This window comes from Olea europaea, unplaced genomic scaffold (assembly GCF_002742605.1).
Source record: "Olea europaea var. sylvestris unplaced genomic scaffold, O_europaea_v1 scaffold5026, whole genome shotgun sequence".
NCBI lineage: Eukaryota > Viridiplantae > Streptophyta > Magnoliopsida > Lamiales > Oleaceae > Olea > Olea europaea.
In genome coordinates, this window is record NW_019263341.1 from 29694 (window position 1) to 42330 (window position 12637).

The 12637-nt window shown below is 37.8% G+C and overlaps 1 pseudogene; it reads right to left on the reverse strand.

Moving 5' to 3' along the window:
• Positions 1-4735: 4735 nt before the first annotated feature.
• On the reverse strand, positions 4736-5898 carry LOC111388518 (annotated as a pseudogene).
• Positions 5899-12637: the final 6739 nt, after the last annotated feature.

Below are 12637 nucleotides of genomic sequence, written 5' to 3' on the forward strand. Positions count from 1 at the left end.
TACTGATCTTTGCAATTTAATTGAGAAAATGGTTCTCGGGTATGTATTGTTTGTTCCTGGCATCTTAAGTCCTTCAGGGACTTCCATATATATGTCACTATCAAATTAACCATACAAATATGCAGGTACTACATCCATAAGGCGCATATCAAACTTTTGTGTTACAGTCAAACTAATTAAGAATCTAAAAGTGATGGTGTCCATTACGGGAGAATATGTTTCGTCATAATCAATTTCTGGTCTTTGTGAGAAACCTTTAGCTACTAGTTGGGCTTTGTACCTTGTAATTTCATTATTTTCATTCATCTTTCACATAAAAACCCAAGCATTACATTTTCAGGTGTTCGAACTATAGGTCCAAACACTTTTCGTTTCTCCAAAAAATTTAATTCTACCTGTATGACTTCTTTCCATTTTGGTCAATCATTTCTATTTTGATAGTTTTTAACCGACTGTGGTTTAGGACCCACATTTTGAATAATATCACAAGCCACATTAAAGATAAAAACATTGTCTATGACAACATTATTTCGTTACCATAATTTATGACATAACATATAATTTATTATAATCTCATTATTTTCGGACACTTGTGGTTCTTCGGGAACCATATTTCCAATATTCGATTGATTAATATTTTTTAATGTGACTTCTTCCGAAATTTTTGGTTGGTTTTTTTCATGTACTTTTTTTTTTCGAGGTACAGAATCTTTTGAACCAACTGGTGGACCACGCTCCTAGCATGTCTGAGATTCATTTGCTACAGCTTGTCCTACAGGGACATCAATTTTCGCTGGAATATATGATTTTGTCACTTTTATTGTGTCAACAAATACATCAGGTAATTAATTTGCAACTCTTTGCAAATGAATGATTTTTTCAACCTCTTGCTCACATTGATTGCTGCGGGGATCAAAGTGAGATAGAGTTGCTTCATTCCAAGTAATTTTACCTTGTTTTTCAAGATGTAGTTTTTCCTCCCAAAGTTGGGAACGTTATTTCATCAAAATGACAATCTGCAAAACGTGCAGTAAATAAGGCACACGTTAAAGGCTCAAGATAACTAATAATTGATGGTGATAAAAACCCACATAAATTCCAAGTCTTCATTGGGAGACCCATTTTAGTATGTTGTGGGAGTGAAATAGGGACTTGGACAACACAGCCAAAGACTCGTATACGAACCAATGATGCAGCATGTAATATGGCATGACCATAAATAGAAGCTGAGAGTTTTTTCATAAGTAATGGTTTAGCAATAAGTTGTAGGTGTGTTTAATAAATGACTCTGTCAAACCATATTGTGTATGGACATGCGTAACTGAATGTTCAATTACAATCTCGATTGACATACAATAATTATCGAATGCTTTTGATCTAAATTCACACATTGTCAAGGTAAATAGTTTTAATTGAGTAATCGAAAAATTGATCTTGTGATTTTATTATTTGAGCAAGTAGTCTAGCAAAGGCTACATTTTTAGTGGTAAGTAGGCAAATATGTGACCATCTAGTAGAAGAATCAATTAATAGGATAAAATAACGAAACGGTCCACATGGTGGGTGTATTAACCAACATATATCTATATGAATTCTATCTAAGAAAGTTGAAGATTCAATATTGAACTTTGTAATCGAAGGTCTAACGACTAATTTGCCTTGCGAACAAACTACACATGGATAGTCATTAGGTAAAAGAATCTTCTGATTATTTAAAGGATGTCCATGTGAATTGTTTATTATTCGATACATCATTATAGCTCTTGAATGTTCAAGTCGATCATGCCAAAGAATAAAGCTTTTTGGGTTAACGAACTTCTGGATATTTGATTCAATCATTTTTATAAATGTATAATACATGTCAAGATGTAAGTGCATAAAATTTTTCTTTTATCTGCTTCTAATCAGATACAAAAGAAGTTATGCAAAAATATTCAGTAATATTTTCTTGCATCGTCTCAATATGATATCCATTGCAGCGGATATCTTTAAAACTACACAAATTTATTCTGAATTTTCTAGAATAAAGTGTATCGTCAATATATAATTTTATATTATTTAGTAAAATAATACAAGCTCTTTCGGAAGAATTCGATGCACCTGATATTGTATTGACATTATTCTCTTTTAATGTTAAATCCAAATTTTTTTTGTCTTGAAGAATAGTACGTGAAGTTGCACTATCAATCAAGCAGGTGCCTTGATAATTCATCATGAATCTATCAATATAACAAAATAGATATATTTGAAAAAAACTTGAATTTAAATTCAAAATGATAGCATAATAAATACTGTGAAATTAACGATACATAATAAAGTTCAAAATTTTTGCGGAAAGTAAAAACATATTTCAAACTAAATTTCTAAAATAAAGGAAACTACTAGAAACATAATTTAAAAAAAAAAAACTAATCTATATCTTACATCACACCACCTCCAATCAAATGGTTAATATTCTCATTTGGATCAACAAAGAAATCGGAGATATCCAAATGAGTCACATCAATTGGACCATCATAGTAAGCAAATTTGTCTCCATTTTCCCTTTTCCCTTGATTGATTTTTGGTAGAGATCCACAATGTGTTTTTCTGTATGACAGGTATGTGTCCAATGTCCTTTCATTCCACATCGAAAGTAGCTTTCTTCGTGTACCTTTTTGGATATGCTACTTTCGTTTCTTTGTACCTCTTGAAATTGTAGCCTTGTTGTTGATAATTTTGTTGATTATTTCGTCCATGATTTACTTTGCGTTCACGTCCAAATCCATGTCCACGTCCACGTCCACGTCCTTATCTTGATATTATATTTGCTTCAGGCAATGAGTACCATTTGCTTCAAGCAATGGTATAGAACCAGTTGGACGTAATCCATGCTTTTTCATCAGAAGTTCATTATTCTATTCAGTAATAAGCAGGCAAGATATAAGTTCTGAGTAGTTTCTGAAACCACGTTCGCAATATTACTACTGCAGGAGCACATTGAAGACGTGAAAGGTGGAAAAAGTATTCTCCAACATGTCTTCATTAATAATTTTTTTTCCACGCAATATCAAATTTGAACATATTATAAACAATTCAGAATTGTACTCATTAACAGTTTTGAAATCTTGCAAACGAATGTGCATCTACTCATAACAGATTTTGGGAAGAATTATATTCCTCTAATGATAAAATCTCTCTGTTAATTTTTTCCAAATAACCTGTGGATCCTTTTCGGTGAGATATTCAATTTTCAACCCATGGTGAAGATGATGACGAAGGAAGATGAGTGCTTTTACACGATCCTGCAGGGATTCTTTGTTTCCTTCTTTTATTGTTTCTCCCAAACCTTTTGAGATAAGATAGATATCAGCATCGAGTACCCATGATAGATATTTTTTGTGAGATATATCAAATGCAACAAACTCGAGTTTCGTGATGTTTGCCATTTGATTAACTACACAATAAAATAAAAGAAAATATAATTAGTTTCGAAAAATATGATTAAAACAGCATATAATAATTAATCAAATAGTCAATATTAACATGACATAAATTACTTGTTTTCCTTCCGTGATAAACACTAAAATAATATGTTCTTTGAAATATCTACTACTTAAGGAGCACGTTGTATTTTATTATCATTTCTTCAAGATCAATACGTCAATATTCTTCTAAAATATTGAAAAATATAATTTATACTCTTTAGGAGCAAATAATATTATTCAAGAATATTAATTATAATATTGTGATACTTTTGAAATATCAACAAACTATTTATAATAGATAGATCTTTAATTAATATTCTTCTGGAATATCAATTTTATTATTGTGCTACTTCAGGAGTAACAACATGATAAATTATTATAATAGAGCATCTAAAAATATTTAATCAGGTTAAGGATAGAAAAAAATATTTAATAATCATCATAAACTTTTATTTTACAACCAAAAAAAATGTAAATTTAAAGTTGAATTAATTAATACATAGAATGTTATAAATTAAAGAATATTTAATAATTTATGTACATGAATTAAAGCAAAGAGTGTCTAATTATTTCTGCCGCAAAGTTATCCAAAACTTCATATAATCATAGTGCTAATGATGCTCAAATTGACTCAAATTCATGAATTGACTTATTGTTACTATGAAAATTGTCTTCACCGTTATAATAATAACAACATTTCAAATCAATTGAAGTTCATATACATCTGATAATTGTGACAGAAAAGTTTAATGATCTATATGGCTAAGGTAAAAAAAAAGTGTACGTGTTGTATGTATATACATACAAAAAAATTCATATATTACCAAATTAATTTTGATACATATGATAGAAAAAAATTACTACCTTCAAAAATTTTAAAGAATTATGCTTTTCGTGCTGATAACATGTTATAAAGTGAATAAAATAAAAGAGAACAGAGAGAAATCAATAAATTTGTATGTGTTTTATTAACAACCAAAGCCCTATATTTATATGACAGAATCATGGATACAACAGTAATTATTTTTAAAGTTGCAGGGTTGTAGTTGTCATTTACCTCTAGACCCAAATAAACTTTCCTTTTACAACAGAGCAAAGATTTTGTTAATTGATTTATTTATTTTTGCTTATTCAAGCATACGAGGCAAGTAACTCCTACGCCCTCATAACTAACCTTTTTGAATAAAAATCGTTGTTAGAAGAAAGATGTACAAAATAATAGGAGGTTGATGATAAGAATGTAATACAAAAATTTAAAAACATAAATGTGAATAAAAGTAAAATTTAAAACATTCATTATAATTAAAAATGTCGTGTAAATAAAACAAGCCATGGTGAAAATACAGAAGGCTTGATAAGGGGTATTGGCTGATCGATAAGCCCAATAAACTTAGCTAACTTGACCCGAAGAGAAGTCCTAGAACTTGTCATGACAAGATAACTAAGAATTAAGAAATCTTCAGGCCAACAATGTAAAGGCTTCAAATGCCTACTTGAATCAACAGTTTATAGAACATCTTTGCGATTTGATTCAACTGAGTCGAAGAGAGGAGGCTTTCGAATAAGTGTAGCTTGTTCAAAGGCATAAGTAGTCTCTATCAAACTAGGCTCTGTTCCTTTAAGTCCTCCAAAACACATCCCAAATGGCATACCATCAGTGTCATATCTAGCTAGGACAGTGATTGCAGGAAACCCTACAATTGCAAACACAGATGAAACATCTGAACCCAATGTCACTATTTATTCAACTCGTTCTCCAACATCAACTTCTCAAACCCATCTTGAGAAAGTTTCTTCATCTGCCTTCTTCTCTTCCTCTCTGATCCCATTTGTTAAGTCTGCAGCAAGAAAAATTTCTTGACCGAACTCTTCCATCCTTTCCTACAATGACCACCATAGCTCATTTAAAACGTGCATTGATGCAAACAGAGTATGGCATGTTTGGTGATGTAGATTAGGCAATATCGGATAGTATTCAAGAAGGAAAACAAACTGCCCGCTATGTCTAATACCATGTACCAAACATGTACTAAACAGTTTAACATCAAATAACATTCATTTGGGGTGACTCACCAAATCAGGATTATTCGTATTGAAGGCTATAATGTCAGCTAGTGCCCTCATAGGAGAAGTAGTTTGTTCTTTTAGATAATCATTTATGCCCAGCTTGATCTTGGCCAGCAATGCCAACGACTCACCACAAAGTACAGGGTTCATGATGACATCAATATTCGCTATTGCGTGTTGTCATACTTGGCCAATGGCCCACTCAGGCCGAACCACGTGGCACTCCAGCCGAGGTGGCATATATTGCGGAGGTGGGCAATGGCCGAAGCCCTTCAAACCGAAGTCCACTAGCCGAAGTGCCTTTTTTCCGAGGCTTGTGAACGTATCCGAGGTCTACATGTTGAGGCCCATGAACCGAAGCCATGATGCTGAAGCTAGTTGAAGATAGCTGAAGCCCTCAAGGGGAAGTATTGTGTGAAATGGCCGAAGCCCCGAAGCTGATGCAGGAGCCTCCGAACCACAAGGGAGTGTCTTCCATGTTCATTTCTCCCAAGAGACCGTCTGCATAAAGATCTTATTCGAATGATTGATTGAACGTTTGTCATAAGCATAAAGGTCAAGTCTTGTCACTAGTATAGAGGCTTTGCACAAGCAATAAATGCGCTGCAAGCTAACAAGTCAAACGTCATGCTTGATAAGATATTTAAATCAAAGAGATGAGGTCACGTGCCACTTCATCCAAGGGCTCCCATTTCACATATACCACTATAAATACTTCCCATATGTAATATCAAAAGGCTAATGCAAGAATCAATACAAAGAACTACGCTTTAGTCAACTCTCTCTCATTTACTTGCAATACACAAATCGAGTTTATACACATTTACATATACATTTACGAACACCGGTTGGTAATTATTGTACAATTGGATCACGAACAACCCGTTGGATTCCGAATATCACCGTCCCGCGTCATTAGACTACTCCCACGCCCTTTGAACTGCTCGTTTTAGACCGTCCATGTGTCTTAGCGTGTTGGACATTCACCCACGTGTGCGCGGGTGAGATCGGCATCTGTTGGCAACACTTTTTGGGGTCAACAGATTGGCGCCGTCTGTGGAAAACCATACCATAACCACGAGCAACCTTGTGGTAAAAGCTTACTGAAAAAACATTTGGACAACCCCCCTTGAAAAAGGATTTGTTCTTGAAAAAGAACAGGAGAAAGCCCCATTACTTAGCAAAATCTGAAGTCTAACAAAAGAAAATAAGCTCCAATGAAGATACTCCCCCCAGGAGGGTAAGATAAAACACGAACGTGCCTCCTCAGCCCGCTGCCCCAGCAGCTCGACAGAGACTCCACCACCACCAAAGAAGAGGTGGGATGCGTGCGACAGCACGACTATCAAGAGAAATGGCCGCAATGGCAGCCAACATGAGGGATATTGCTAGTCAAAACTTGGCTATGAGAGAGCTTATGGCCCAAATGCAGGGCGAGGGAGGCTTCCCCATTCCTCCATACGCCCCCAAGGGCACTACCAGCAAGATGATGAAGTTCAAAGTCATAGAGCTGCTTCGCCAGACTATGACCGAGGTGGAAGCCCATTTGAAAGGGAAGTGGAAGTTGATATTTCTTCCAACTACGCTTTTGGCCGACCCACCGAGGTCCAAATGAGCCATGATAATTTTCCACCTCCGTATGAGCAAGATCTAAGACACAGGAGGGCAGGAAGTATTTTTGACAGAATCAACCCTGCCAAACCGAGTCTCAGACAACAGCAGGCTCAACAGCCTTGGACAAGGCCACCTCCTCCACCTCTAATGCCCCAGCAGCCAGAGAGAAGGCATGAAAATGCCCCCCTTGTTGCTCCGCCTAGAAATAGGCAGCAGAGGAGGGAGGAAGAGGCTAGGGACCGCCCCGGAATCTCTTACCAACAACCAAGGTATGAGGCTGATGAGTACGACTCTGATGAACAGCAGAGGTCCTACGACTTGGACGATGATGATGAGAATCTACCATTCTCAAGGGAACTAAGGAATGCCCAGGTCCCAAGCAACTATGTTATGCCAAAAATACCAAAGTATGACGGAAGAGGCGACCCGGAGAAGCACCTGAATGCTTATAAAACTCATATGAGCTTAAGGGGTGCCACCCCAGTCATGAAATGTAGAGCCTTTCATTTAACACTTAGTGGAGTGGCTGAAATTTAGTATAGCAGATTGCCACCTGGGAGCATTAGAAGCTGGCCCGAGTTCAAGACAATATTCTTGAAGAAGTTCGCAGTGAGCAAAGAAGGAGAGGCCCCCATCCAACGTCTCCAAGACATGAGACAAGCACATGGGGAGTCCCTAAAGAGCTTTTTAACATGCTTCACCAATGAGATGACGTACTACGTATAAGTCATTGACCGAGAGGCACTATCCACATTGAGGGAAGGTCTGAACATGAATACCCTATTCTGGAGGGACGTGCAGAATCAAGACCCCACTACCTATGACGCCCTACTCGAAATGATGAGAAGGGAGATCATCAACGAAGAATTGATTGAGCATCACTCCAAGGGGAAAGATAACACTTGCAGTGGAGATGGGAGAATCCCCACAAACAACGATGAACTTCATGGAGTTCTTCATTGTCGACAGTCGGTCGACTTACCATGGAGTGTTGGGCAGACCGGCCCTAAAGGAATTGGGAGCAGTCACATCCATCCACCACCTATGCATGAAATTCCCGACAGAAAATGGGGTAGCAACGGTGAGAGGCGACCAAAGAGGCTTGAGAGAGTGCTATCTAAACTCCATCAAGAAGGTAAAGCCCCAGGACATCCATGTAATCATAGCTAATGTGGTCATGCTGATGTCCCAGGTGATGCTCCCACTGAACAAGAAGATGTTGATATGATCGACGCACCACCTAATCTGGAGGTGCTGGTCATTGATGAGATTGACCCCCGCATAATGGAACACGAGCCTCAAGCATCCCCAGTAGAGGAACTTGAGAGCTTCTCGGTAGACCCCCAAGACCCATCAAAGGTGCTGAAGATAGGCAAATGCCTATCCAATATTCTGAAGGAAAAGATTCAGGATTTCCTAGGTAGGAATCTTGATATCTTTGCTTGGAGGCATGAGGACATGGTAGACATAGACCCCCGAGGTCAACTGTCACCACCTGAAAATCGATCCTAAGGTTGCCCCGTACAGACAAAAAAGGAGAGCCCTCAATCTAGAGAGGTACGAGGCCCTGAAGGAAGAGGTTTAGAAGCTCATCCAAAACGGCTTCATCAGGGAGGCAACCTACCCGAAGTGGGTCTCCAACCCGATTTTAGTTAAGAAACACAACGGCAAATGGAGGGTGTGCATCGACTTTACCAACCTCAATGGAGCTTGCCTGAAAGACGACTTTCCACTCCCCAGGATCGACCAATTGGTAAATTCCACGGCTGGGCACGAGTTGTTGAGCTTTACGGATGCATACTTCGGCTACAACCAAATTCCCATGCACCCGGCCGATTAAGAGCATACCTCTTTCATCACGGACCGAGGCCTCTATTGTTATAGAATGATGCCCTTCGTGTTGAAAAACGTCGGAGCGACCTACCAAAGACTTGTAAACAAGATGTTTATGGACCTCATTAGCAAAACAATGGAGGTCTATGTGGACGACATGCTAGTAAAAAGTTTGGAGGCTGAGGACCACATAACGCACCTCAACAACACTTTTCAAATCCTAAGAAGGTATAGGATGAGGTTCAACCCCCTCAAGTTCGCCTTTGGGGTAGCCTCCGGTAAGTTCTTGGGGTACATGGTCAACCAACGAAGAATAGAGGCCAACCCCGAGAAGATTGAGGCTCTATGCAAGATGAGGTCCCCCCTCCAAAAGCCAAAGGAGGTGCAAAGTCTTATCGAGCGAGTGGCCGCATTTAGCCGCTTCGTCTCCAAAGCTACGGACAAATGCCTCCCATTTTTCAAAGTGCTGAAGGCTGGGAAGAAATTTCAGTGGACTGAGGAATGTGAAGAGGCCTTCCAATGCCTGAAAAGGCACCTGGGGCAGGCCCCCCTCCTTTCCAAACCGAAGCCCGGTGATAGCCTACAATTATATTTAGCCGTCTCCAATGAGGCCATCAGCTCGGTTTTAATACGGGAAGAAAGGTCCACCCAACTCCCCGTATACTGCACAAGTAAAGCGCTCCTATCGCCAGAAACCCATTACCCCGATATAGAGAAGCTCGCTTTGGCCTTGATCACGGCCTCTAGAAAATTGCGACCCTACTTCCAAGCTCACATCATCCATATCCCGATGAACTTTCCCCTGAGGCAGGTACTCTAAAAGACCGATGCCTCAGGAAGGTTATTGAAATGGGCAGTGGAACTAAGTGAATTTGACATTGTGTTCAAGGCTAGGGCAGCCATCAAAGGGCAAGCCTTGGCTGACTTTGTGGCTGAATTTGCCAACCTACCCGAGGTGGATGAAATCATGGAACCCTTCGAGCCTCCCACGTGGAACCTCTTTGTCGATGGGTCAGCTAGAGATGTCGACTCAGGTGTCGACGTTGTCCTCATCAGCCCCGAAGGTCACAAACTCACCTCGACGGTGAGGTTCGGATTCAAAGCTACCAATAATGCAGCAGAATATGAGGCAATTCTTGCGGGCCTCAGGCTAGCCATAGAAATGTAAGTAAAGAGGCTACTCATCAGTAGTGACTCCTAGCTGGTTGTTAGCCAAGTCAATGATAACTTCTCAGCCAAAGACAAAACGATGGCCTCCTATGTACTTGGGACTCTAACCCTAATGACCCACGACAGTTGTCATTGATCTAATAAAATTCCTATGTACTTGGGACTCTAACCGTACTCTACTACTTCAATATTTGACCCACATAAGGACTATCCTAAACATGATTTTAGTATCGGTCTAACTCCTTCACCTAACATGACTCTATCGGATAAGTACATCCACCCAATTCCAATTCTATCAGGAATGTACTACCTATCCTTATAAATACGAGGCATAAGACCATTCTGTAGGTACATTTTCATTATTTTCCAATTTATAGCCTCACGCATAAATTCCTTTTTTGATTTAAGTATCAGAGGGGCGACGAGAACACACCTCATTGCCTTTGTTTCAGGTATCGGAAGACTGAGATCATGCTCATTAAAGGTCCTCAAGCTCGAAAAATCATCAAGTACAATTTTTGATAACATCATTAGTTATTTTGAATTTTTTGGTACAAGTAATGTAGTTTGCGTGTTCAATGCTTAATAAATAAGTGTTTATTTCTTCTTTCTTTTTATTAATTTTTATTCTAATTTTTAACCAGACCTCATTTGATAATTACTGTTAGGTGTTTTTCTTAAATTACACGGGTTGAAGAGGTTCCTGACTTCAAAAGGACACTTAAGAATTATATAAAAGATGAAATATAGATAGGATTGACCAAAAATCAGCAAACATCAACATAACAATTCGAAAAATAAATAAGTACAAGAGCCTGTTTAAACTTTGAACTCAAACAAGTAACTTTCTCATCAATGTTCAATATTTTTGGCGTATCGCTCAAGAAAGCCTTTTTTTTTTTAATAGAAAATGAGTTTTGGAATAGTGATTTTTTGAAAAATGTGCAACTAAAAAGCAGTAAAAGGTTTGAGTTTACGTACAGAATATTTTTTGTGTGAATAGGTAATTGAAAATGAGTTTGAGAAAAAATATATTTGTTTTATGATTATCAAATGGGGAAAGTTAATAGAAAATGTTTGTTGTAATTAATTATTACGTAATTTTTTACAGATAGATGAAATGTTGGTGATGAAGTTTTCCAACCACTGCCAGTTCTCGATCTGCGCTATCATTAGATTCCCCGATAACACACTAAGAGAACTCCCTTCAAATTCTTGTCTTTTCAAGATAGATGCAGCCCTTGTGCATTGCTAATGACTTTGGATGTCATCTCTGGGCTGTCCATTAGAGGGTCATCAATGGCGAATGTAGCGCCGAACGGGCCGGATCATTCGGTTGTATTTGCACGAGCTACCATTACCGGTTCATATGGTGTGCTTTGGTAGTAATATTGGCAATGAACTGATGCAGTGGCGACGCTGAGTACCACAATAGTGTTTATTTCTTCTTTCTTTTTATTAATTTTTATTCTAATTTTTAACCAGACCTCATTTGATAATTACTGTTAGGTGTTTTTCTTAAATTACACGGGTTGAAGAGGTTCCTGACTTCAAAAGGACACTTAAGAATTATATAAAAGATGAAATATAGATAGGATTGACCAAAAATCAGCAAACATCAACATAACAATTCGAAAAATAAATAAGTACAAGAGCCTGTTTAAACTTTGAACTCAAACAAGTAACTTTCTCATCAATGTTCAATATTTTTGGCGTATCGCTTAAGAAAGCCTTGGAGTTGGTGCACGATGATACATGGTCAATTAATTAATAAAGTTCCTTTTTTTTTATGACGGGGAAACTTGCAATCGCTACCCTTTGAGTGCACACTGGGTAAATCCTCAGGCTGGCACGATAACCTACAAATCACGCCAGTTATGTAAACCACACTAAGTAAGCCTGGTGCGAGAAGTTCGACCGAGAAAGTGTTGATAGGAAAAATCGAATTCGTGACCAAAGATCTCCGCATACACCTACTCCACCAACTCGGCCACCCATGAAGGAAGTTCCTTTCTTCTTAATTTGTATGATTATTGTTCAAATCTTTTAACAATCCTCATATTTTGCACTTGTTATTTTAAATTGGCCCAGTTTGACAACCATCATAGGGTTTTTTTTTTCTTTTTTAATAGAAAATAAGTTTTGGAATAGTGATTTTTTGAAAAATGTGCAACTAAAAAGCAGTAAAAGGTTTGAGTTTACGTACATAATATTTTTTGTGTGAATAGGTAATTGAAAATGAGTTTGAGAAAAAATATATTTGTTTTATGATTATCAAATGGGGAAAGTTAATGGGAAAATGTTTGTTGTACTTAATCATTACGTAATTTTTTACAGATAGATGAAATGTCGGTGATGAAGTTTTCCAACCACTGCCAGTTCTCGATCAGCGCTATCATTAGATTCCCCGATAACACACTAAGAGAACTCCCTTCAAATTCTTGTCTTTTCAAGATAGATGCAGCCCTTGTGCATTGCTAATGACT